This window comes from Paramisgurnus dabryanus, chromosome 4, assembly GCF_030506205.2.
Source record: "Paramisgurnus dabryanus chromosome 4, PD_genome_1.1, whole genome shotgun sequence".
Taxonomy (NCBI): Eukaryota; Metazoa; Chordata; class Actinopteri; order Cypriniformes; family Cobitidae; genus Paramisgurnus; species Paramisgurnus dabryanus.
Window position 1 is genome coordinate 6,690,379 of NC_133340.1, and position 27,550 is coordinate 6,717,928.

Sequence of the window (27,550 nt, forward strand, 5' to 3'; positions counted from 1 at the left end):
ACAACACATCTGGTTCAGTTATGTATGGACATAGCCATTATTAGGCCTACTATAATATGACAGAGGCTGTCATCTGAAATACTTGTATGTTTACACATAATATCTATGTCAAAGAATATATATGTTCTATAAGAACAATTACTTTTGTTTAAAAAAAATGTCTAAAAGATTTAAACAAGCAACTATTTAGTAAGACCTACAGAATAGATCTCCATGAACTAAAATGACTGTTTAAGATGAGAGAAACATACAAAATGTGCAGAGCATGTTTGTGTATATGTTCCTTTTGTGGACTAAGCCATTGGTTACAATTCGTGACCTCACCACTAGATGCCGCTAAAATTTACACACTGCACCTTTAACTTCATGATTTTACTGTTATAATATTAAAATCACATTTAGTGAAAGACTAACACTTTAATTGTTCTGAATTATCAGTTTTAACACTCATGGCACTTTATGATAGCTGTGAAATGTGAACATAATTTTGGAGGCACTTACACAACATTTGCAGTAAGAATTATATTTTTTTGTTTTTTATAAAAAAAACTACATTCCAAATGAGTGTGTAACCATGTCAATATTAAAGCTCCCGTTCTGTCTGTGATTTTGAAGCTTTGATTGTGTTTATAGTGGGCAATATAACATGTGTTCATGTTTTTCACGTTTAAAGAAACGCGGTAGTTTTCACACAATATACTTATCTGTATAGCGCTGTTTTCACTGTCCTCAAAACGGGCTGATGTCTTCCTTGTTCTATGAAGTGCCTCCTTCAGAAATACGTATCGAGTTTTGATTGTGTAGTTTGTTAAGTGTGCTGTGATTCGATAGCAGCTAAGCTTAGCAGAGCCGTTTGAGCCAAAGCAGGTGACTGACGTATTCCTGTGGGCGGAGTTTAGTCAACAAACTGTTTTAGTGACGTCATTAAAGCTGGAAATAGAGAGCTGTAGTCCAAACCGCCCGTTCGTTGTAGGCTTTTAAAGAGGAATTCTATTGAAGAAAATGTATCGCCTGGCAGTGAACTTTGAGCTTTATCATTTTACAGGTATTATTTATGCTATTATAGCAACATTACACGCAAACTAAGGTTTAAAAAATGGTATCAGGAAGAACGTGACCTTTAACCTTTAAGTCTTGTTCTTTAACAGTCTTGTTTCTCCTACAAAATACAATGCAGAATATCTATATGGCCATGTCCTTAAACGTCTTGTGATCTAAATGGCTTGAACCCCGGTAATCGCTGCTTGCAGCTATATTTAGGGGTTCAAGCCCGAAGGGCTGAAACCCTATTGTATTTGTACTGATTTTTATTATTATTATTATTATTATTATTAGGGGTTCAAGCCCGTAGGGCTGAAACCCTATTGTATTTGTATGGATTTTTATTATTATTCTAGTTATTATTTTTCTTCTGCCGTAGAACGGATCGTGCAGACCAAACCGTAAGGCCTAGAGACTTGAGACTTGGCCAAATGGTAGGACCCAATTTGGGGAGAGGTTGATAGAGTATCAACCCGATTGGCCTATAGGTGGCGCTATAGCGATAACAAACGCGTTGATGCTCATAACTCCCAGAATTCTTGTCCAAATGTCAAGTGTCTTATATCCCTGGATTCCTTGCGTCAAGACGATCAAAACGTATATCTCCGATTTCATTTCCGTCATGAAATTTTTTTCGCTATTTTCGATTTTGTCGAAAAAAATAAAAACGAACTAGTCCTAGGTTTTTTGTCCGATCGGAACCGTTCCAGTGCTGTAATATTCCTTGGAGTGTGAATATGAAAAGTTATCAAAAAAAAGTTGAACTTTATACTCGTCGTCGTCAAGCCACGCCCAAACGCCCCCAATGGGCGGAGCCTCTTGGACTTCAATGGCTGTTACTTGGGATTGGAAAGAGGTATCGAAACCAAATTTGGTACACATATACAGCGGACTATTCTGGGGTCACGTGCAAAAAATTGCATCGCTTGACCACTAGTTGGCGCTATAACACTACTTCAACTTTGAAGAGCTGTAACTAGAGAAATATGGGACCGATCAACTTGAGATTTGGCACGGGTGCTCTTGGTCTAGGGTACTATCTGTGTGGGAAAGGAATTTCGCGTAGCTCAAAAAACATGGCCGCCATCGGCCAATCAAGAAAAAGCAGCTATTGGGCAGGGTTAACGGAGGCCGATCGAAACGAAACGTGGTGGACCTGTTTGTCTCTTGGCCATGAAGGTCTGTGCAGAGTAAGAAAAAATTCGGCCTCCGGGAGGCGCTATCACGTTTTTTCAATGTTTAAGTGATTGTGTATTATGCAGTGTTTCAGATATCAACAAGATCTTTATATCATTTAATAGAGCTACATTTAATGAACAACTTTTCCTCAAGAAGCACTTGTCTCAGTCGAATCGTTTGTTAGATATTCATAATTTTCTCTTAAACCTACTTTTGCGAACTAGTCCTAGGTTTTTTGACCGATCTGAACCAATCCAGTGCTGGAATATTCCTTAGACACTGAATATCAATAATTATCAAAAAAAAGTTGAACTTTGCACTCGTCGTCGCAACACTACGGTCAAAAGTACGAAGAGGCGGGGCCACAAATACTTAAATTGCTATCATTTATGATAGGAATGAGATATCAACATGAAACTTGGTACACATATGTATAGACCCAAGCTGAGGTCACATGCAAAAAATTGCAGAGATTGTCCATTAGGTGGCGCTATAACTTAAGAACAAATAACCATAACTATAGCATATGTATATGACACATAAATATTTGTCTGACCTACTTGTTATTTTGCACATTACATCTACTTTCAGGTTCTTATAATGGTCTATGAGGATAATTATTTATCTTTGAAAACATGCCACTCAACAGCCAACCAGTATTAACCATGTACGAGTCAAGCCTAATGGTGTGTGATTACAACTAAACTCATGGGACTGTTGGTCTTATGTTTCCAAGTGTCTGTGAGGATTTTTAGTTCATCTTTCTGAAAATCTTTGCATCTAACACAATGTGTGCAAAGTAAACAGTTCTCTAGATCAGTGGTTCTCAACACACCTGCTTCACATAATCAGCACAATAGTAGAGATCTCTATTAACTAAACTGATTGTGTCAGATGAGAGAAACATACAAAATGTGCAGAGCAGTGGTTCTCCAGAAACGGAGTAGAGAACCACTGCTCTATATGTTTATGTTTATATGAAAAAACTATTTTGTGAACTAATACTTGGTTTTTCACTCAACACCACTAAAGCCAATGCAATACAATTTCCTGTAGTCTGTGAGCAAATATGAATGCCAAATTGTTATCACCAATTGTACGTCTTATTCCTTTAGTTGTTTAGCTTTGAATTACAAAAACAACTTTTCAAAACTACTAGAATTTTTTCAGTCAACAACAATAAAATCAGCGCAGTACATTTTTCTGTCCTCTGTGTGTAAAGGTATATCAAATACAAAATGTAATGAATTTGAATACCTGCTTTTGTAAGCATAGATTTCATGTGATGTCACACATTGGTGTAGGTGCCATTTGTACGACTGAATTGCAGCATGTGTGTTTAAAGGAACTCATAAAGATATGGATTAAAGTTTTTCATTATCTCCATTTATTTACATCAGTAGCATTAGGATTCTATTCTACCTTCCATGACATAAACGTGTCCTGACATGATGTATAATACAAAGTTGTTACATTTTTATATGTTATTTTTCAAATATTGCACCAAAAACTTAATGTGATAATGCAATTGGTTATTATTCACATAAATGACCTGCTAGAACCCAACTAAAAAGCAGCACTTTATGAAAGTAACACAGACAAATGCTCACCAGCAAATCTGCTGCAAATCTACTAAATAACATGACATTTGTTATTGACATAATTTGATATTGAAAACATATCTGGATCAGTTATTTATTGGCCCAGCCTAAAATCACATGAAAATAATTGCAGAGCTATACCACTATTTGACAATTTAACATGACAGAGCCTAAAAATGTTTCTATTAAAATATGTAACTTTGCTTTATTGTTTCCAAATCCATAAATTAGTATTCTCTTACAATAACACAATAAAAGGATTATATGAAATATATATACTCTCTGTGTGAAACACAGACCCTCATTAATATACTTAAGAGCATGCTTATCAGGATTTGAGTTAAAAATGTGTCTACCTTTATTTACTTTTAAATATTCAATACTAATTTTATGTTAAATTAATTGTAAAAGGAAAACAATAATTTTAGCCAACAGATGGCAGAAGGTCATCTTCTGCCATCTGCTGGCTAAAATTATTATTTATTATTTAAAATGTATACTCAATGAAATTGTGTTCACAGGTTTCATCAATGGATGCATGATTTAACTTTATGAAGTCAGTATTATTATGTTAAAATAACATTTCGTCAATCATTCTGACGGTATCCGTTTTAACAGTCATGTGACATTCGAACATAGGATAAACATTTAAATAGGTTGATGAACTCTTAAAGGACACCAAGCATATGGAGATTGGTCATTTATTTCAAAGTCTTATTTCCTAACCCTGCCATTTCTGCTTCTGTGTGTAAATGCATGTATGTGTTTTAGCTTATTCTTCATCATTGCTGTGTTATAGATTAGCCATATGAGACCTATATCTCTATATCAGAACATCGTAGAGAAATTGTGGTGGGCTGTTTTGTCTCATGTTAACAATTTTTGAAACATTTTGTGTGACAAATCTTGCAACAGCATGCACCACATAATTTTCTCTTCAGAAAATTTACCTAATTGGTAACATGTTAGTATTTCATATTCTAAGTATATTTGATAACAATGCAGCAAATCTAAACAGGCATGCCCTTAAAGGTCTTAAAGGTTCATATAATGAGATTTTTTAAAGATGTAAAATAAATTGTTTGTGTACCCAGAGTGTGTATGTGAAGTGTTATCTCAAAATACTCCACAGATCATTTATTATAGCATGTTAAAATTGACACTTTGTAGGCCTGAGCAAAATTGTGCAGTTTTTGGGTGTTTCCTTTAAAATGCAAATGAGTGGATGAAATGCAAACACTGATCACAATGATGGTGGTTTGTTGTAATTGAAATTCAATTGTGCTCTCGATTATTTTATTTTTTATCTTTTTCATGTTTTCTAGGTTGATATAAGCACTGGGGACCCAATTATAGCACTTACACTTGGAAAAAGTCAGATTTTCACGCTATGACCCCTTTAAGGTCCCAGATCGCTTGAACCCCGCTAATCGCTTTTTGCCGCTATATTTATTATTATTAGGGTTTCGAGCACGAAGTGCTGAAAACCTATTGTATTTGTCTGTTTTATTATTATTATTATTAGGGGTTCAAGCCCGTAGGGCTGAAACCCTATTGTAATTGTTAAGATTTTTATTTTTATTAATTATTATTATTTTGCCGTAAAACGGAACGTGCAGCCCAAACCGTAAGGCCTAGAGACTTGAAACTTGGCCAAATGGTAGGACCCAATTTGGGGAGAGGTTGATAGAGTATCAACCCGATTGGCCTATAGGTGGCGCTATAGCGATAACAAACGCGTTGATGATCATAACTGCCAAAAATCTTGTCCAAATGTCAAGTGTCTTATATCACTGGAATCCTTGCGTCAAGGCGAACAAAACGTATATCTCCGATTTCATTTCCGTCATGAATTTTTTTTCGCTATTTTCGATTTTGTCGAAAAAAATAAAAACGAACTAGTCCTAGGTTTTTTGTCCGATCGGAACCGTTCCAGTGCTGTAATATTCCTTGGAGTGTGAATATCAAAAGTTATCAAAAAAAAATTGAACTTTCGACTCACCATCGTAAAGCCACGCCCAAACGCCCCCAAAGGGCGGAGCCTCTTGGACTTAAATGGCTATAACTTGGGATTGGAAAGAGGTATCGACACCAAATTCGGTACACATATACAGGGGACTATTCTGGGGTCACGTGCAAAAAATTGACCACTAGTTGGCGCTATAACACCACCTCAACTTTGAAGGTCTGTAACTATAGAAATATGCGACCGATCATCTTGACCTTTGGCACCGGTGCTCCTGGTCTAGGGTACTATCTATGTCTAAAAGGAATTTCGCGTAGCTCAAAAGACATGGCCGCCATCGGCCAATCAAGAAAAAGCAGCTATTAGACAGGGTTAACAGAGGCCGATCAAAACGAAACGCGTTGGGCCTGTTTGTCTCTTGGCCATGAAGGTCTGTGCAGAGTAAGAAAAAATTCGGCCTCCGGGAGGCGCTATCACGTTTTTTCAGTGTTTAAGTGATTGTGTATTATGCAGTGTTTCAGATATCAACAAGATCTTCATATCATTTAATAGAGGTACTTATAATGAACAACTTTCCCTCAAGAAGCATTTGTCTCAGTTGAATCGTTTGTTAGATATTCATAATTTTCTTATAAACCTACTTTTGCGAACTAGTCCTAGGTTTTTTGACCGATCTGAACCAATCCAGTGCTGGAATATTCCTTAGACACTGAATATCAATAATTATCAAAAAAAGTTGAACTTTGCACTCGTCGTTGCAACACCACGGTCAAAAGTACAAAGACGCAGGGCCACAAATACTTAAATGGCTATTATTTATGATAGGAATGAGATATCAACACAAAAATTGGTACACATATGTATAGACCTAGGCCGAGGTCACATGCACAAAAATTGCAGAGATTGTCCACTAGGTGGCGCTATAACCTAAGAACAAATAACAATAACTATAGCATATATATACGACACATAAATATTTGTATGATCTACTTGTTATTTTGCACATAACATCTGCTTTCAGATTTTTATAAGGGTCTATTATGATAATTACATATCTTAGAAAACATGCCGACCAACAGTCAGCCAGCATTAACCATGTACGAGTCCAGCGTAATGGTGTGCGATTACAACTAAACTGATGGGCCTGTTTGTCTTATGTTCTCAAGTGTCTGTGAGGATTTTTGGCTCATCATTCCGGAAATATTTGCATCTAGAACAACGGGTGTTACGTTAACTGTCCCCTAGATCAGTGATTCTCAAAATTATTCCTGGAGGCCCACTGCTCTGCACATATACAAAAGTCTTCTATTTTAAACAAATCTACTTTAATCATCAGTAGACATTTGTATGAACTGAACTGATTGTGTCAGATGAGATAATCATACAAAATGTGCCGAGCATTGGGTCTCGAGAAACCACTGCGTTTCGCTGAGTTGAAAGTACTGCTCTAGATGTTTATGTTTATATGAAAAACAATTTTGTGAATTTGCTGTACTATCTGGGCAAATATCAATATGAAACAAATAAACTTTTGCCATTGTATTCCTAGATTTAATGTGATGTCACATAGTGATGTGGGCACCATTTGTAACCTGTATTCGTTATTTCATTTGTAGCTGCTGTTATGTTCCTTTTGTCCATGGGTTTGCATCTGCATGAAAATTATTATAAGATTCAATGATTTGCAGTCATTTACCTCATTAACACTAAAAGACTTGAGGTAATCAATTCAAGCATTTTGAGATGTGACATTTTCATAATGGACCAGACTAAGTATATCTAACTAATTAACTAGTAATGTGAAGCTTATGACAAAATATTAATAGTTTTATTAAGATCAGACAATATATGTCTTTCAAAGACTAGGGCTGGTTGAATAAACATACAGTAGCCATTAAGTTAAGACTTTGTTTTAAAGACTAGTCTGAAGAACTAGTAGTTAGTTAGGGCTAATCAGTCTTACAATTTAAACCTGTGGAAAACAACCCAATAAAGTTATAAAGCTTCATATGTTGTCTTAGAATTCTTCAAATCCTAAAGGTATGAAAATGATTGCTGTAAATATGTGGATCCTTAAAGAACAGGCCAACATTAGAAATAATAACTAATAATCATACATAAAGAGAATATATATTTGGTTATCAGTAGCTTTAGTATTGTAATCTATTTTCCATGACATAAACATGTCATGATGTGTCTTATAAAGTTTTTAATAATTGTTTATATAATTATTGCAATGAAATTGTAATGTTATGATACAATTGGTTGTTTTAAATGTAAATGATTTACTGAAAACTTACTCTAGCACAGCACATGTGTGAACACAAATTAGAGCTTGATACCAAATCTGACTGACATTTGCTTAATGACATCATATTTGTTATTAACTCCATTTGATATAAACAACACACCTGGATCAGTTATGTATGTGCATATCCAGTGGTTAAATATAAAAATATGTACTTTAGTACTATTTTTAGGCCTACTATAATATGACAGAGTCTGTCATCTGAAATACTTGTACGTTTTGCACACAATATCTATGTCAAAGAATATATATGTTCTATAAGAACAATTACTTCTGTTAAAAAATAGTCTAAAAGATTTAAACAAGCAAACAAATGTATGTAATTAAGGTGATGTATTGACATAATGCTTGTGTAGGAATTGACCTTTGCACTGCTAAAAAACCTTGTTTTGTCTTTGTTGGTCTCTAATGGTATGTATTGGTTTTATTGGTTCTATGTATTGGTTTTGTTGGTTCTATGTATTGTTTCTAATAGAATATGGCCCAAAACACACTATAGTGTAGTGGTTGTAATGGTAAAAGCTAATGGTTCCTATTGGTATTTTAATGGAAACAATAAAAATTTTCTGTAATGGTTTTTTGTTAAAAGCTTTTTTTATTATTCATTTCAAGATCAAAAACATTGCATACATACAAGAGGTTTACAATGTGCTTATTTAACGTTCAACATAACAATGGATCAAATGAAATAAAACAAATAATAAACAACATGGGGATATTCTACAATAATTCAATAAAAGAAAAGGTTTCAAAAATGTTATATATTTGCTTTGCTTTTTTATGTTTTTAGACTTTTAATAGTTTCAAAATAATTTCTTAATTCCGTTCTAAATAAAATGCTATTGGGTTTATTATTTGCCCATTTTTGTTTATGGATGTGAAATTTCCATATATATTCAATAAGTTGATTAACAAGTCTTTCTCCACACAGTTACTTTTATAATACAAAAATATATCCTTACCAGATAACCAAATTTTTATTTTGTGAGTTTAAATATCAAGTATTCCACATCAATCCAAAAAGATTAAGAAAATATACATGGATAAAATAAATATTTTATGGATTCTACTTCCAAATTGCAAAAAATACAAGTAAATTCCATATCTCTTTAGAATCTGAAGACTACGGGCCCTATTTTAACGATCTAAGCGCATTGTCTAAAGCGCACAGCGCAACGTCTAAATGGGCGTGTCCGAATCCACTTTTGCTAATTTAACGACGGGAAAAATGGTTTTTGCGCCGAGCGCATGGTCGAAAAGTGTAGGTCCTATTGTAATGGGAGTATTTTGGGCGTAACGTGCAGTAAACCAATGAGAGTCACAGCTCTCATCCCCTTTAAAAGCCAGTTGCGCTGGCGTTATGTCTAATCCCTATTTAGATGACGGACTTTGTAAACTGAAAAACTAAGCAGAGGAAGAAGATCCCCAGTTTAAGATTAATGTTAAATAATTGTGTTGTTTTTCACTTGTATTGAAATTGTTATTTTTTTATTAAAACCTTTAAAACCCGTTTTCTTTTAGTCATGGAAGTAAAAAGCAGGCTTGTAATTGCTTTAAATGTATGGCTATCCAATATCATCAAAAAATAATTTACAAGTATGTAAGATAAGGTTTGTACTCTAAAAATACTTTATTTGTAACAAACAGGAGATAAAGAATTTACAAACGGCTCTCCTCACGTTTCAGCACTTTGGACAGCGTTTTTTTTAGCAAAGAGTTTTTTTAAGCATTACTTAAAAATGTTTCTCATCTCACCATATCCACAGGTACAGAGTCATCATATACAATAAATCCGTGAGGTAGCATTAAAAAAACATTTAAAAACAGACGCATTTGTTTAAAGCAAAGCATTTATTTACTTACCAGGCTGCAGGTAAAGCAGCTCTTTGCGCCTTCTAACGTCTCATAATTAGTCCTCATTTATGTCCAAGAGACTCAATAATAATCTTTTACATTCAATCCTTTAATCTTTCATATTTAAAAGCATTTTTGTGCTGCTGCGCATTCATGTACTTTGTGATAAGCAAACCCGCGTTGTCCTCCCGTTTATAGGCGCATACTAATGCGCTCTTTAAATAACATGAAACACATTTCGCTGGCGTAGTCTATTTTAGTTGCCTCAAAAAAGCAACGCGCCAACAATGCACCTGAACACACCTCATTTTCAGACCAGAACGCCCATGGGCGCAAAAGGGTGCGCAAATGCATTTGCTATTTAAACAACGCGGCGCTAAACGTGAAAATTAGGGTGGAAACTAGCGAAAGACACTTGCGTCGCGCATTGTGCTGCATTGCGCCGGGTGTAAGATAGAGCCCTACTTCTTTCACTGGTTAAATTAAATGAACCAATTTATAAGTAATTTCTTTAACCTTATTCATGAGACAGTATTTATGTGATAAACTACAAACCTCTTTCCATACACGTTGACTATATAAGGAGTTCCAGTATGGTTTACATCTAGGCAAATATTCATTTCTACATAGTGTTCTTATAAAAAAGTTATTAAAAAAAATTTCTAGAATATTTACTCCATTGATACATAACTGAGTATTATGTAAGGAGTTACAATCATAAGATGTATAACCTTGAAATAGTTGAATAAGTCCACTAGGTATGACATCAAATACAACTGCAAATTCCTTAGCAGTTATTGGAATCTTATAGTGATTGAGGAATTCACAATAATTAAAGAGGTGACCATCATCTTTAAATAACTGCCTCACTAATATTATATTATTATCATACCAATTTCTATAAAATAAGGATTTGTTTTTGTATAGAATATTCTTGTTATTCCAAATAACAGATCTATGTGGAGAAAAGTTATGTTTATATATGAGCATCCAAGATAAACAAACCTGTTTATGGAAACCTGACAGTTTTATGGGAACCTTGTTTATATCAAAATTGTATCGCAAAAAAATTCCAAACCACCCAATTTCTTAAAATTCATTTCTGGTATGATGTTCCATATACTACCTTTGCAACTTCAGTAACTTTTTATCCACTTATTTAAAAAAAAAACACAGTTAGCAGTATTAAAATCTAGTACATTTTAAACTCCTTCCTCAACTGGATTGCATAGAATTGACTTTTTAATGTAGTGCGGTCTGTTCTTCCATATGAAATTAAACAAAATAATATCCACCTCTTTTATAACTGATTGTGGGACTTCTAAAGCAAGAGCTGTATACACTATAGTTGTTAAAAGCTTTCACTGCTGGGTCCGTTGTTCATACGTTAATTACTCGGTTAGCTGGATTTCATTGTTGACAATGAATTGTTAGCTTCATGTTGAATTATTTGGTTCTTCGAAGGTCATCCTAGAGTTGTTGTTATAGTAACATGTCCGTAAGGTTAAAACTGCTCAGGATTCAAATTCAACTCGTAATAAAAAATGATACATAATATTTTAGTAATGTTATTTAAAAAACTATATAATATAAAAAATATAATCAAGACTTTAAGGACTAGTCTGAATAACTAGTAGTTAGTTAGGGCTAATCAGTCTTACTATTTGGATTTAAATATAATTTAAATAATTTAAATATTTTTTCACATGATAATTAAAACAGTTATTTTCAATCATAAAGGTAAAAATGTATTACTGACTTTGAATACTAGTCTTAGAGATTAATGTTACTGACCATTGGTTTAAGTGTAGTTCCAGACTAAAATTTAGGCTTAAGTTTTAGATGTCTTTCTTGAAAATAGCTTACACTGGCCTACCTTTAAATATATGAGGGCCATAGTTTGTCTTAAGATGTACACCAGTTATGTTTTTATAAGGTTTTTTGTAAAAAGTACCAAAATGTTTTTACATAACTAATGGCTTGTCATGCATCAATTTAAACCTGTGGGAAACAACCCAATAAGGTTATAAAGCTTCAAATGTTGCCTTAGAATTCTTAAAATCCTGAAGGTATGAAAAAGATTGCTGTAAATATGTGGATCCTTAAAGAACAATAATAGGGCAACATTAGAAATAATAACTAATAATCATACATAAAGAGAATATATATTTGGTTATCAGTAGCTTTAGTATTCTGATACAATTGGTTGTTTTAAATGTAAATGATTTACTGAAAACTTACTCTAGCACAGCACATGTGTGAACACAAATAAGTGCTTAATAGCCAATCTGACTGACATTTCCTTAATGACACCATATTTGTTATTAACTCAATTTGATATAAACAACACATTTTGATCAGTTATGTATGGGAATAGCCAGTTGTTAAATATAAAAAATGTAGAGCTTTAGAACTACTTTTAGGCCTACTATAATATGACAGAGGCTGTAATCTGAAATACTTCTATGTTTGCACATAATATAAATGTCAAAGAATATATATGTTCTATAAGAACAATTCTTTTGTTAAAAAAAAAAAATAGTCTAAAAGATTTTTACAAGCAACCATTTAGTAAGACCTACAGAATAGATCTTTATGAACTAAAATGACTGTTTCAGATGAGAGAAACATACAAAATGTGCAGAGCATGTTTGTGTATATGCTCCTTTTGTCCATAAAAATATATATGGTTTAATTACTTGCATACCTCACATTATTTACCTAATTAAAACAGAAAACCTTCATGGTACTCGATTAAAGGACATGAACATGACTCAAATTCCTTATAGTGGTTTTTAGGTGCAATTTTCCGTAATGTCCACCTGATGGCAGAAGAGGATCAATCACTGGCTGACATTTGCACTCACAGAAAACACAGAAGATGATTACTCTTTAACTAAGTCTACTATTAATAGAACTCTGTTCACATTTAAATCTGTTCAAATTTTAGAAGGATCTCTTGACAGAAATGCAAAATGATATACAAAACTATATATTTCAGGGGTGTATAAAGACCTTTCATAATGAACCGGTATGTGTTTATTACCTTAGAACGAGACCTTTTTATCTACATACACCTAGGGTCCCCTTACATGGAAGTCACCATTTTGTTCCGCCATTTTTCTACTGAAGCCCTTAATGGACATTTTTTTTTACTAAGTTGTCTCCGAAGATGACATGTTTGTCTGGTGGCGGCTCCGTAGCTTCTCTATGTGTTTCAAAAGTGAGGGGTGAGCAGTGTAATAAGCCATTGGTTGCATTTCGTGACCTCACCACTAGATCCCGTTAAAATTTACACACTGCACCTTTAACTTCATGATTTTACTGTTATAATATTAAAATCACATTTAGTGAAAGACTACCACTTCAATTATTCTGAGTTATCAGTTTTAACACTCATGTCACTTTATGATAGCTGTGAAACGTGAACATAATTTTGGAGGCACTTACACGACATTTGCAGTAAGACTTTTTTTATTTAAAAAACTACATACCATATGAGTGTGTAACCATATCAATATTAAGTCTTGTTCTTTAACAGTCTTGTTTCTCCTTTCTCAGGTAAATGTGTGTGTGTACAATATACAATGCAGAATATCTATATGGCCATGTCCTTAAACGTCTTGTGATCTAAATGGCTTGAACCCCGGTAATCGCTGCTTGCAGCTATATTTATTATTATTTTTCCGCCATAAAACGCGTCGCCCAGCACAAACCGTAAGTCGTAGAAACTTGCCACTTGGTCAACTGGTTGTATATTAGCAGGCTACTCAGATACAGTGAATCAGCCAAATCGGCCCATAGGTGGCGCTATAGCAATGCCCGACGCGTTGGGGCTCATAACTCCTAAACCGGACATCCTACACTCAAGTGTTTGGTATCATTGTAATCCCTGGCTCCAAACTTAAAAAATGTATATCTCCGATTTCATTTCCGGTATGCAAATTTTTTCGCTAATTTGCATAATATACATTTCAAGCCAAAATGAACTAGTCCTAGGTTTTTCGCCCGATCAGAATCGTTCCAACGCAGGAGAAATCTGTGGAGTGAGTAGGTGAATAATTATCGAACAGAATGTGTAATTTCGCTTCAGTGTCACTAAGGGGCGCCAAAATTCAATCCCGGAAGTAGACTATCTCCAGGAAAATGGCTATAACTCGTGAACGGTTAGAGATATCTTAACGCGGTTTGGTACACATGTGTATCAGCTCACTCCCGGGTCACATGAAAAAATACGCGGATTTTGGCCACTAGGTGGCGCTATAATAAGCTTGAGGTCGAAAATGGCTATCACTACACAACCGTAAGCCCGATACACTTCATATTTGGTATGGTGTGTCTTTGTACAATGTACCATGAGGGTCTAGAAGGACATTGGCGTATCTGCTAAAACATGGCCGTCATCGGCCAATGAAGTGTGAGGGCTGATTTGACAGGGTTAACGAAGGTCGATCGGAACGACATTCACTGTGCTTGTTCGTGTACTGCTCCAGAAGGTCTGTAAGAATTATGGTGTCATTTGGCCACTAGGGGGCGTAATACCGTATTTCGGTGCCTGTATCACGTGACGTTTGACATACACACACAAACATGACATCATATGATAGATCGGTTCATGACGAAAAACTTTGCCTCTTGAAGCGTTGCTGTCAATCAAACGGTTCGTTAGTTATTGGCGATAACGTTCAAACCTACTTTTGCGAACTAGTCCTAGGTTTTTCATCCGATCTGAACCTAACGAAAGCTGATTGATTCTGTGGAGTGGGAATATGAATAATTATCGAAAAAAAGTTGAAATTTGTATTCAAACACGCAAGGAGTGGCCAAAAACCGAACTGGGCGGAGCTTAAAACATTTAAACGGCCATAACTCGAGAGGCGTTTGAGATATCATCATGGGGCTTGAATCATATGTGTAGGCCATCGGTCTAAGGTCGTGATATAAAAAGCTCCCCGATTGGACACTAGATGGCGCTATAACGGGGAAAATAGCACTAAATACTGTGATTATGCAATGGTTGCAACTTTCACGCCTATAACTTTATCTGTGGTCAAGAGATTTTCATGGGAGTTAGTTTTTTAGCATCCTGAATTGTTTCCGAGTCCTACGATACCAAGCATGCCAGATTTCGCCTTACAGTTAGTTCTGCACAGGAAAATAGCGCTTAAAAAACACACGCGAATAACTCCGCGAGGGTTATTCCGATCGACTCGAAACGACCATAGGAAGAACATTGCATTACCTTCTGAACAAAAAAGTCTATTGGCGTTATGTTAAAATTTCCAATAGAAATGGCCGAAAATTGCAAAAAACGAAAAATTACCTCAAAATTTGTCGTTTTTTACACATAAATGGTTATATGGAGAGATTTCACTGAATGAGAGCCGTTTTTTTGCTGATAACTAATGTATTTAAGGTTGTATCTTCACCAAACGTATGCATAATGACATGGTACTTGGTAATTCTGATGGCAGTCAGGACCTGAGGGAGCCTTCAGTTTCGGAAGCATATTTTACACGCCTACAACTTTGGCTGCAGTCACCATATTTTTATGGGACTTTTTTCACAGGAGTCCTGAATTGTTGTAGAGTCCAACGATACCAAACATGCCCAGTTTTGCCTTATGCTTAGTCCTGGGGTTACTGTTCACTGTAGGTCCTTGCGGTCTGCTGCGCTGCTGTGTTTCTGTCTTATGTACACGTGTGCAGTCTGTTTGCACCATTGCACCATACCACGACTCAATGGCCTTGTAGTTCAACTAAACACGGCCATTTCTGAATTGTATGTTACATTATAAATCTGAAAAACTAATTCTAGTTAACAAATTATCCTCATAACGTCACATTAAGGACATCACATGTTTGTCTTGTAGGTGCACCTGTGTGTAAGCATACATAGTCTGTATGATCTTTTTTTGACCATCTCTTTCATTTTTCTGGAGCGAGGTGGTCTATCATTCATTGTGGCTGTGTTCTGGTGTAACTGCTCCGCCTGGTAAGCGACGTGTGAGGTTTTTGACGTTGCCTTAAAGCTCGAAACCCGGCAATTGCTGCTTGCAGCTATATTTAGGGTTTCGAGCACGAAGTGCTGAAAACCTATTGTATTTGTCTGTTTTATTATTATTATTATTATTATTAGGGGTTCAAGCCCGTAGGGCTGAAACCCTATTGTAATTGTTAAGATTTTTATTTATTATTATTATTTTGCCGTAAAACGGAACGTGCAGACCAAACCGTAAGGCCTAGAGACTTGAAACTTGGTCAAATGGTAGGACCCAATTTGGGGAGAGGTTGATAGAGTATCAACCCGATTGGCCTATAGGTGGCGCTATAGCGATAACAAACGCGTTGATGATCATAACTCCCACAAATCTTGTCCAAATGTCAAGTGTCTTATATTACTGGAATCCTTGCGTCAAGACAAACAAAACGTATATCTCCGATTTCATTTCCGTCATGAAATTTTTTTCGCTATTTTCGATTTTGTCGAAAAAAATAAAAACGAACTAGTCCTAGGTTTTTTGTCCGATTGGAACCGTTCCAGTGCTGTAATATTCCTTGGAGTGTGAATATCAAAAGTTATCAAAAAAAATTTGAACTTTCGACTCACCGTCGTAAAGCCACGCCCAAACGCCCCCAATGGGCGGAGCCTCTTGGACTTAAATAGCTATAACTTGGGATTGGAAAGAGGTATCGACACCAAATTTGGTACACATATACAGGGGACTATTCTGGGGTCACCTGCAAAAAATTGCGCCGCTTGACCACTAGTTGGCGCTATAACACCACCTCAACTTTGAAGGTCTGTAACTATAGAAATATGCGACCGATCAACTTGACCTTTGGCACCGGTGCTCCTGGTCTAGGGTACTATCTATGTCTAAAAGGAATTTCGCGTAGCTCAAAAAACATGGCCGCCATCGGCCAATCAAGAAAAAGCAGGTATTAGACAGGGTTAACGGAGGCCGATCAAAACGAAACGCGTTGGGCCTGTTTGTCTCTTGGCCATGAAGGTCTGTGCAGAGTAAGAAAAAATTCGGCCTCCGGGAGGCGCTATCACGTTTTTTCAGTGTTTAAGTGATTGTGTATTATGCAGTGTTTCAGATATCAACAAGATCTTCATATCATTTAATAGAGTTACTTATAATGAACAACTTTCCCTCAAGAAGCACTTGTCTCAGTCGAATCGTTTGTTAGATATTCATAATTTTCTTATAAACCTACTTTTGCGAACTAGTCCTAGGTTTTTTGACCGATCTGAACCAATCAAGTGCTAGAATATTCCTTAGACACTGAATATCAATAATTATCAAAAAAAGTTGAACTTTGCACTCGTGGTCGCAACACCATGGTCAAAAGTACGAAGAGGCGGTGCCACAAATACTTAAATGGCTATCATTTGTGATAGGAATGAGATATCAACACGAAATTTGGTACACATATGTATAGTCCTAGGCCGAGGTAACATGCAAAAAATTTCAGAGGTTGTCCACCAGGTGGCGCTATAACCAAAGAACAAAGAACGATGACTATAGCATATGTATACAACACATAAATATTTGTCTGACCTACTTGTTATTTTGCACATAACATCTACTTTCAGGTTCTTATAATGGTCTATGAGGATAATTATTTATCTTTGAAAACATGCCACTCAACAGCCAACCAGTATTAACCATGTACGAGTCAAGCCTAATGGTGTGTGATTACAACTAAACTCATGGGACTGTTGGTCTTATGTTTCCAAGTGTCTGTGAGGATTTTTAGTTCATCTTTCTGAAAATCTTTGCATCTAACACAATGTGTGCAAAGTAAACAGTTCTCTAGATCAGTGGTTCTCAACACACCTGCTTCACATAATCAGCACAATAGTAGAGATCTCTATTAACTAAACTGATTGTGTCAGATGAGAGAAACATACAAAATGTGCAGAGCAGTGGTTCTCCAGAAACGGAGTAGAGAGCCACTCCTCTATATGTTTATGTTTATATGAAAAAACTATTTTGTGAACTAATACTTGGTTTTTCACTCAACACCACTAAAGCCAATGCAATACAATTTCCTGTAGTCTGTGAGCAAATATGAATGCCAAATTGTTATCACCAATTGTACGTCTTATTCCTTTAGTTGTTTAGCTTTGAATTACAAAAACAACTTTTCAAAACTACTAGAATTTTTTCAGTCAACAACAATAAAATCAGCGCAGTACATTTTTCTGTCCTCTGTGTGTAAAGGTATATCAAATACAAAATGTAATGAATTTGAATACCTGCTTTTGTAAGCATAGATTTCATGTGATGTCACACATTGGTGTAGGTGCCATTTGTACGACTGAATTGCAGCATGTGTGTTTAAAGGAACTCATAAAGATATGGATTAAAGTTTTTCATTATCTCCATTTATTTACATCAGTAGCATTAGGATTCTATTCTACCTTCCATGACATAAACGTGTCCTGACATGATGTATAATACAAAGTTGTTACATTTTTATATGTTATTTTTCAAATATTGCACCAAAAACTTCATGTGATAATGCAATTGGTTATTATTCACATAAATGACCTGCTAGAACCCAACTAAAAAGCAGCACTTTATGAAAGTAACACAGACAAATGCTCACCAGCAAATCTGCTGCAAATCTACTAAATAACATGACATTTGTTATTGACATAATTTGATATTGAAAACATATCTGGATCAGTTATTTATTGGCCCAGCCTAAAATCACATGAAAATAATTGCAGAGCTATACCACTATTTGACAATTTAACATGACAGAGCCTAAAAATGTTTCTATTAAAATATGTAACTTTGCTTTATTGTTTCCAAATCCATAAATTAGTATTCTCTTACAATAACACAATAAAAGGATTATATGAAAAATATATACTCTCTGTGTGAAACACAGACCCTCATTAATATACTTAAGAGCATGCTTATCAGGATTTGAGTTAAAAATGTGTCTACCTTTATTTACTTTTAAATATTCAATACTAATTTTATGTTAAATTAATTGTAAAAGGAAAACAATAATTTTAGCCAACAGATGGCAGAAGGTCATCTTCTGCCATCTGCTGGCTAAAATTATTATTTAGTATTTAAAATGTATACTCAATGAAATTGTGTTCACAGGTTTCATCAATGGATGCATGATTTAACTTTATGAAGTCAGTATTATTATGTTAAAATAACATTTCGTCAATCATTCTGACGGTATCCGTTTTAACAGTCATGTGACATTCGAACATAGGATAAACATTTAAATAGGTTGATGAACTCTTAAAGGACACCAAGCATATGGAGATTGGTCATTTATTTCAAAGTCTTATTTCCTAACCCTGCCATTTCTGCTTCTGTGTGTAAATGCATGTATGTGTTTTAGCTTATTCTTCATCATTGCTGTGTTATAGATTAGCCATATGAGACCTATATCTCTATATCAGAACATCGTAGAGAAATTGTGGTGGGCTGTTTTGTCTCATGTTAACAATTTTTGAAACATTTTGTGTGACAAATCTTGCAACAGCATGCACCACATAATTTTCTCTTCAGAAAATTTACCTAATTGGTAACATGTTAGTATTTCATATTCTAAGTATATTTGATAACAATGCAGCAAATCTAAACAGGCATGCCCTTAAAGGTCTTAAAGGTTCATATAATGAGATTTTTTAAAGATGTAAAATAAATTGTTTGTGTACCCAGAGTGTGTATGTGAAGTGTTATCTCAAAATACTCCACAGATCATTTATTATAGCATGTTAAAATTGACACTTTGTAGGCCTGAGCAAAATTGTGCAGTTTTTGGGTGTTTCCTTTAAAATGCAAATGAGTGGATGAAATGCAAACACTGATCACAATGATGGTGGTTTGTTGTAATTGAAATTCAATTGTGCTCTCGATTATTTTATTTTTTATCTTTTTCATGTTTTCTAGGTTGATATAAGCACTGGGGACCCAATTATAGCACTTACACTTGGAAAAAGTCAGATTTTCACGCTATGACCCCTTTAAGGTCCCAGATCGCTTGAACCCCGCTAATCGCTGCTTGCAGCTATATTTATTATTATTATTATTATTTTTCCGCCATAAAACGCGTCGCCCAGCACAAACCGTAAGTCGTAGAAACTTGCCACTTGGTCAACTGGTTGTATATTAGCAGGCTACTCAGATACAGTGAATCAGCCAAATCGGCCCATAGGTGGCGCTATAGCAATGCCCGACGCGTTGGGGCTCATAACTCCTAAACCGGACATCCTACACTCAAGTGTTTGGTATCATTGTAATCCCTGGCTCCAAACTTAAAAAATGTATATCTCCGATTTCATTTCCGGTATGCAAATTTTTTCGCTAATTTGCATAATATGCATTTCAAGCCAAAATGAACTAGTCCTAGGTTTTTCGCCCGATCGGAATCGTTCCAACGCAGGAGAAATCTGTGGAGTGAGTAGGTAAATAATTATCGAACAGAATGTGTAATTTCGCTTCAGTGTCACTAAGGGGCGCCAAAATTCAATACTGGAAGTAGACTATCTCCAGAAAAATGGCTATAACTCGTGAACGGTTAGAGATATCTTAACGCGGTTTGGTACACATGTGTATCAGCTCACTCTGGGGTCACAGGAAAAAAGACGCGGATTTTGGCCACTAGGTGGCGCTATAATAAGCTTGAGGTCGAAAATGGCTATCACTACACAACCGTAAGCCCGATACACTTCATATTTGGTATGGTGTGTCTTTGTGCAATGTACCATGAGGGTCTAGAAGGACATTGGCGTATCTGCAAAAACATGGCCGTCATCGGCCAATGAAGTGTGAGGGCTGATTTGACAGGGTTAACGAAGGTCGATCGGAACGACACTCACTGTGCTTGTTCGTGTACTGCTCCAGAAGGTCTGTAAGAATTATGGTGTCATTTGGCCACTAGGGGGCGTAATACCGTATTTCGGTGCCTGTATCACGTGACGTTTGACATACATACACAAACATGACATCATATGATAGATCGGTTCATGACGAAAAACTTTGCCACTTGAAGCGTTGTTGTCAATCAAACGGTTCGTTAGTTATTGGCGATAACGTTCAAACCTACTTTTGCGAACTAGTCCTAGGTTTTTCATCCGATCTGAACCTAACGAAAGCTGATTGATTCTGTGGAGTGTGAATATGAATAATTATCGAAAAAAAGTTGAAATTTGTATTCAAACACGCAAGGAGTGGCCAAAAACCGAACTGGGCGGAGCTTAAAACATTTAAACGGCCATAACTCGAGAGGCGTTTGAGATATCATCATGGGGCTTGCATCATATGTGTAGGCCATCGGTCTAAGGTCGTGATATAAAAAGATTGCCGATTGGACGCTAGATGGCGCTATAACGGGGAAAATAGCACTAAATACTGTGATTATGCCATGGTTGCAACTTTCACGCCTATAACTTTATCTGTGGTCAAGAGATTTTCATGGGAGTTATTTTTTTAGCATCCTGAATTGTTTCCAAGTCCTACGATACCAAGCATGCCAGGTTTCGCCTTACAGTTAGTTCTGCACAGCAAAAATAGCACTTACAAAACATGCGCGAATAACTCTGCGAGGATTATTCCGATCGACTTTAAACGACCATAGGAAGAACATTGCATTACCTTCTGAACAAAAAAGTCTATTGGCGTTATGTTAAAATTTCTATCAGAAATGGCCGAAAATTGCAAAAAACGAAAAATTACCTCAAAATTTTGTGTTTTTACACATAAATGGTTATAACTCCGCAACGAAATGATATTTTTTCACCAGATTTGATACGCTGATGCCTGAGCACAGTCTGAGGCAATACAAAAAAAAATGGTATGCCTGCACCACTAGTTGGCCTCATAATTTAACAAAACCTATGACATTGAGCAAACCCTATGGTCAAACAACTGTTTTTTCAATAAACTAAAGTGTACAGCCATGATACTAGCTAGATGTAACACAGTCATGACCTGAGATTCCATGCACGAGTTTGTCATAGCGCCACCTAGTGGTAATTTGTTATTTTCACTTAAAAATACTGTAACCTTACATTTAAAATCATGAGTCATCATGGATTATTCCTTTCATGGCTTTGAGTATAATCATTGATGGATTGCAAGTCACTCCCTAGCAACCAATGAGAATACCCTAGCAACCATTTAGCAAGCTGTATCTCTGTATCAGAACATCGTAGAGACGTGGGGTTCGGCTCTTTTGACTCATTAACCCTATTTTAACATTTTGTGACCCGAGTTTTGCCATTGCAAGCACCACAAACATTTCCTTCAGTGTTCTATTTGTCAATGTTCCGTGAGAAGAGAGGGAGACATTTCACTGAACGATAGCAATTTTTGCTAATAACTTTGAACACGTGTGTCTGGTATCTTATTTTTCATCATTTATTTTGTACAATGCAGCAAATCTACACAGCCATGCCCTTAATGGTCTTAATGTCCCAAATCGCTTGAACCCCGGTAATCGCTGCTTGCAGCTATATTTATTATTAGGGGTTCAAGCCCGTAGGGCTGAAACCCTATTGTAATTGTTAAGATTTTTATTTTTATTAATTATTATTATTTTGCCGTAAAACGGAATGTGCAGCCCAAACCGTAAGGCCTAGAGACTTGAAACTTGGCCAAATGGTAGGACCCAATTTGGGGAGAGGTTGATAGAGTATCAACCCGATTGGCCTATAGGTGGCGCTATAGCGATAACAAACGCGTTGATGATCATAACTGCCAAAAATCTTGTCCAAATGTCAAGTGTCTTATATCACTGGAATCCTTGCGTCAAGGCGAACAAAACGTATATCTCCGATTTCATTTCCGTCATGAATTTTTTTTCGCTATTTTCGATTTTGTCGAAAAAAATAAAAACGAACTAGTCCTAGGTTTTTTGTCCGATCGGAACCGTTCCAGTGCTGTAATATTCCTTGGAGTGTGAATATCAAAAGTTATCAAAAAAAAATTGAACTTTCGACTCACCATCGTAAAGCCACGCCCAAACGCCCCCAATGGGCGGAGCCTCTTGGACTTAAATGGCTATAACTTGGGATTGGAAAGAGGTATCGACACCAAATTCGGTACACATATACAGGGGACTATTCTGGGGTAACGTGCAAAAAATTGCGCCGCTTGACCACTAGTTGGCGCTATAACACCACCTCAACTTTGAAGGTCTGTAACTATAGAAATATGCGACCGATCATCTTGACCTTTGGCACCGGTGCTCCTGGTCTAGGGTACTATCTATGTCTAAAAGGAATTTCGCGTAGCTCAAAAAACATGGCCGCCATCGGCCAATCAAGAAAAAGCAGCTATTAGACAGGGTTAACAGAGGCCGATCAAAACGAAACGCGTTGGGCCTGTTTGTCTCTTGGCCATGAAGGTCTGTGCAGAGTAAGAAAAAATTTCGGCCTCCGGGAGGCGCTATCACGTTTTTTCAGTGTTTAAGTGATTGTGTATTATGCAGTGTTTCAGATATCAACAAGATCTTCAAATCATTTAATAGAGGTACTTATAATGAACAACTTTCCCTCAAGAAGCATTTGTCTCAGTTGAATCGTTTGTTAGATATTCATAATTTTCTTATAAACCTACTTTTGCGAACTAGTCCTAGGTTTTTTGACCGATCTGAACCAATCCAGTGCTGGAATATTCCTTAGACACTGAATATCAATAATTATCAAAAAAAAGTTGAACTTTGCACTCGTCGTCGCAATACCACGGTCAAAAGTACGAAGAGGCGGTGCCACAAATACTTAAATGGCCATCATTTATGATAGGAATTAGATATCAACACGAAATTTGGTACACATATGTATAGACCTAGGCCGAGGTCACATGCAAAACATTTCAGAGATTGTCCACGAGGTGGCGCTATAACCTAAGAACAAAGAACGATGACTATAGCATATGTATACGACACATAAATATTTGTCTGACCTACTTGTTATTTTGCACTTAACATCTGCTTTCAGATTCTTATAAGGGTCTATTAGGATAATTACATATCTTAGAAAACATGAGACCAACAGCCAGCCAGCATTAACCATGTAAGATTCCAGTGTAATGGTGTGCGATTACAACTAAACTGATGGGCCTGTTTGTCTTATGTTCTCAAGTGTCTGTGAGGATTTTTGGCTCATCATTCCGGAAATATTTGCATCTAGAACAACGGGTGTTACGTTAACTGTCCCCTAGATCAGTGGTTCTCAAAGTTATTCCTGGAGGCCCACTGCTCTGCACATATACAAAAGTCTTCTATTTTAAACAAATCTACTTTAATCATCAGTAGAGCTTTGTATGAACTGAACTGATTGTGTCAGATGAGAGAATCATACAAAATGTGCCGAGCATTGGGTCTCGAGAAACCACTGCGTTTCAATGAGTTGAAAGTACTTCTCTAGATGTTTATGTTTATATGAAAAACTATTTTGTGAATTTACTGTACTTTATCTATTTTATTTTATAATCAAATCATCAAAATGTATTAAAACTAATTAAAATCTAATTATCTCCACTTCTGTTTTCAAATTAAAATATGAACAATTTATATATATATATATATATATATATTAATTTTAGAAACTCATTACTACAATATTACAATCAAATAGTTTAAATTAAAACTTGTTTAAAGGTTGAACTGCAGATTAGTATGGTTTACATCTAGGCAAATATTCACTTCTACATTCATTTCTGTTCTTATAAAAAAGTTATTAATTTTTTTTCTAGAATATTTACTCTATTAATACATAACTGAGTATTATGTAAGGAGTTACAATCATAAGATGTATAACATTGAAAGAGTTGAATAAGTCCACTAGGTATGGCATCAAATACAACTGCAAATTCCTTAGCAGTTACTGGAATCTTACAGTGATTGAGGAATTCACAATAATTAAAGAGGTGACCATCATCTTTAAATAACTGCCTCACTAATATTATATTATTATCATACCAATTTCTATAAAATAAGGATCTGTTTCTTGTATAGAATATTCTTGTTATTCCAAATAACAGATCTATGTGGAGAAAAGTTATGTTTTTATATGAGCATCCAAGATAAACAAACCTGTTTATGGAAACCTGACAGTTTTATGGGAAACTTGTTTATATCAAAATTGTATCGCAAAAAAAATTCCAAACCAACCAATTTCTTAAAAATCATTTCTGGTATGATGTTCCATATACTACATTTGCAACTTCAGTAACTTTTTATCCACTTATTTTTAAAAACACAGTTAGCAGTATTAAAATCTAGTAAAAAAAGTATCCTCCTTTCTCAACTGGATTGCATAGAATTGACTTTTTAATGTAGTGCTTCACTGCTGTGTCTGTCGTTCATACGTGGATTACTCAGTTAGCTGGATTTCATTGTTGACGATTTAGCTTCATGTTGAATTATTTGTTTCTTCGAAGGTCATCCTAGAGTTGTTGTTATAGTAACATGTCCGTAAGGTTAAAACTGCTCGGGATTCAAATTCAACTCGTAATAAAAAATGATACATTTAATATTTTAGTAATGTTATTTAAAAAAACTATATAATATAAAAAACATAATTTAGACTGTGTTTTAAGGACTAGTCTGAAGAATTAGTAGTTAGTTAGGGCTAATCAGTCTAACTATTTGGATTTAAATATATTTTAAATAATTTAAATATTTTTTCACATGATACTTAAAGCAGTTATGTTCAATCATGAAGACAAAAATGTATGACTAACTTTGAATACTAGTCTTAGAGATTAATGTTACTGACCATTGGTTTAAATGTAGTTCCAGACTAAAATTTAGGCTTAAGTTTTAGTTGTCTTACTTGAAAATAGCTTACACTGGCCTACCTTTAAATATATCTGGGCCATAGTTTTGTCTTAAGATGTACACCAGAAATGTTTTTTATAAGGTTTGTTTGTAAAAAGTACCTAAATGTTTTTACATAACTAATGGCTAGTCATGCATCAATCTAAACCTGTGGGAAACAACCCAATAAAGTTATAAAGCTTCAAATGTTGTCTTAGAATTTTTCAAATCCTAAAGGTATGAAAAAGATTGCTGTAAATATGTGGATCCTTAAAGAACAATAATAGGCCAACATTAGAAATAATAACTAATAATCATACATAAAGAGAATATATATTTGGTTATCAGAAGCTTTAGTATTCTAATCTACTTTCCAGAACATAAACATGTCATGATGTATCTTATAAAGTTTTTAATAATTGTTTATAGAATTATTGCAATGAAATTGTAATGTTATGATACAATTGGTTATTTTAAATGTAAATGATTTGCTGAAAACTTACTCTAGCACAGCACATGTGTGAACACTAATAAGTGCTTAATAGCAAATCTGACTGACATTTGCTTAATGACATCATTTGTTATTAACTCCATTTGATATAAACAACACATCTGTATCAGTTATGTATGGACATAGCCAGTGGTTAAATATAAAAAATGTAGAGCTTTAGTACTACTTTTAGGCCTACTATAATATGACAGAGGCTGTTATCTGAAATACTTGTATGTTTGCACATAATATCTATGTCAAAGAATATATATGTTCTATAAGAACAATTACTTTTGTTAAAAAAATGTCTAAAAGATTTAAACAAGCAAACATTTAGTAAGACCTACAGAATAGATCTCTATGAACTAAAATGACTGTTTCAGATGAGAGAAACATACAAAATGTGCAGAGCATGTTTGTGTATATGTTCCTTTTGTCCATAAAAATATATACGGTTAAATAACTTGCATACCTCACTTTATTTACCTAATTAAAACAGAAAGCCTTCATGGTACTCGATTAAAGGACATGAACATGAATCTGCTAAATGAAATGATATTTGTTATTGACAGGATTTAATAACACCATCCACCATTCTGATAACGTATCTGGTTGTTTTATTAAATTGTTTCAGTTCTTACACTCAACAACAGTAAAGCCAGTGCAGTACAATTTTCTCTACACTGTATATATATATATATATATCAAATACAAAAACAACTTTGCAAAAGTATAGCTATCACACAGTCATTTTGAAAATGGCCCTGACGAACGGCCCCTAAAGCTTATGACAAAGCATACAATGTATTATTGAGATCAGGCAATATACTCAAATTCCTTATTGTGGATTTTAGGTGCAATTTTCTGTTATGTCCACTAGAAGCCAGAAGAGGATCAATCACTGGCTGACATTTGAACTCACAGAAAACACAGAAGATGATTACTCTTTAACTAATTCTACTATTAATAGAAATCTGTTCACATTTAAAGGTGCAGTGTGTAATTTTTAGAAGGATCTCTTGACAGAAATGCAAAATTATATAGAAAACTATATTATCAGGGGTGTATAAAGACCTTTCATAATGAACCGGTATGTGTTTATTAGCTTAGAACGAGACCTTTTTATCTACAAACACCAAGGTCCCCTTACATGGAAGTCAACATTTTGTGGCGCCATTTTTCTACAGAAGCCCCTAACGGACAAATTTTTTACTAAGTTGTCTCCGACGATGACATGTTTGTCTGGTGGCGGCTACCGTAGCTTCTCTATGTGTTTCAAAAGCGAGGGGTGAGCAGTGGACT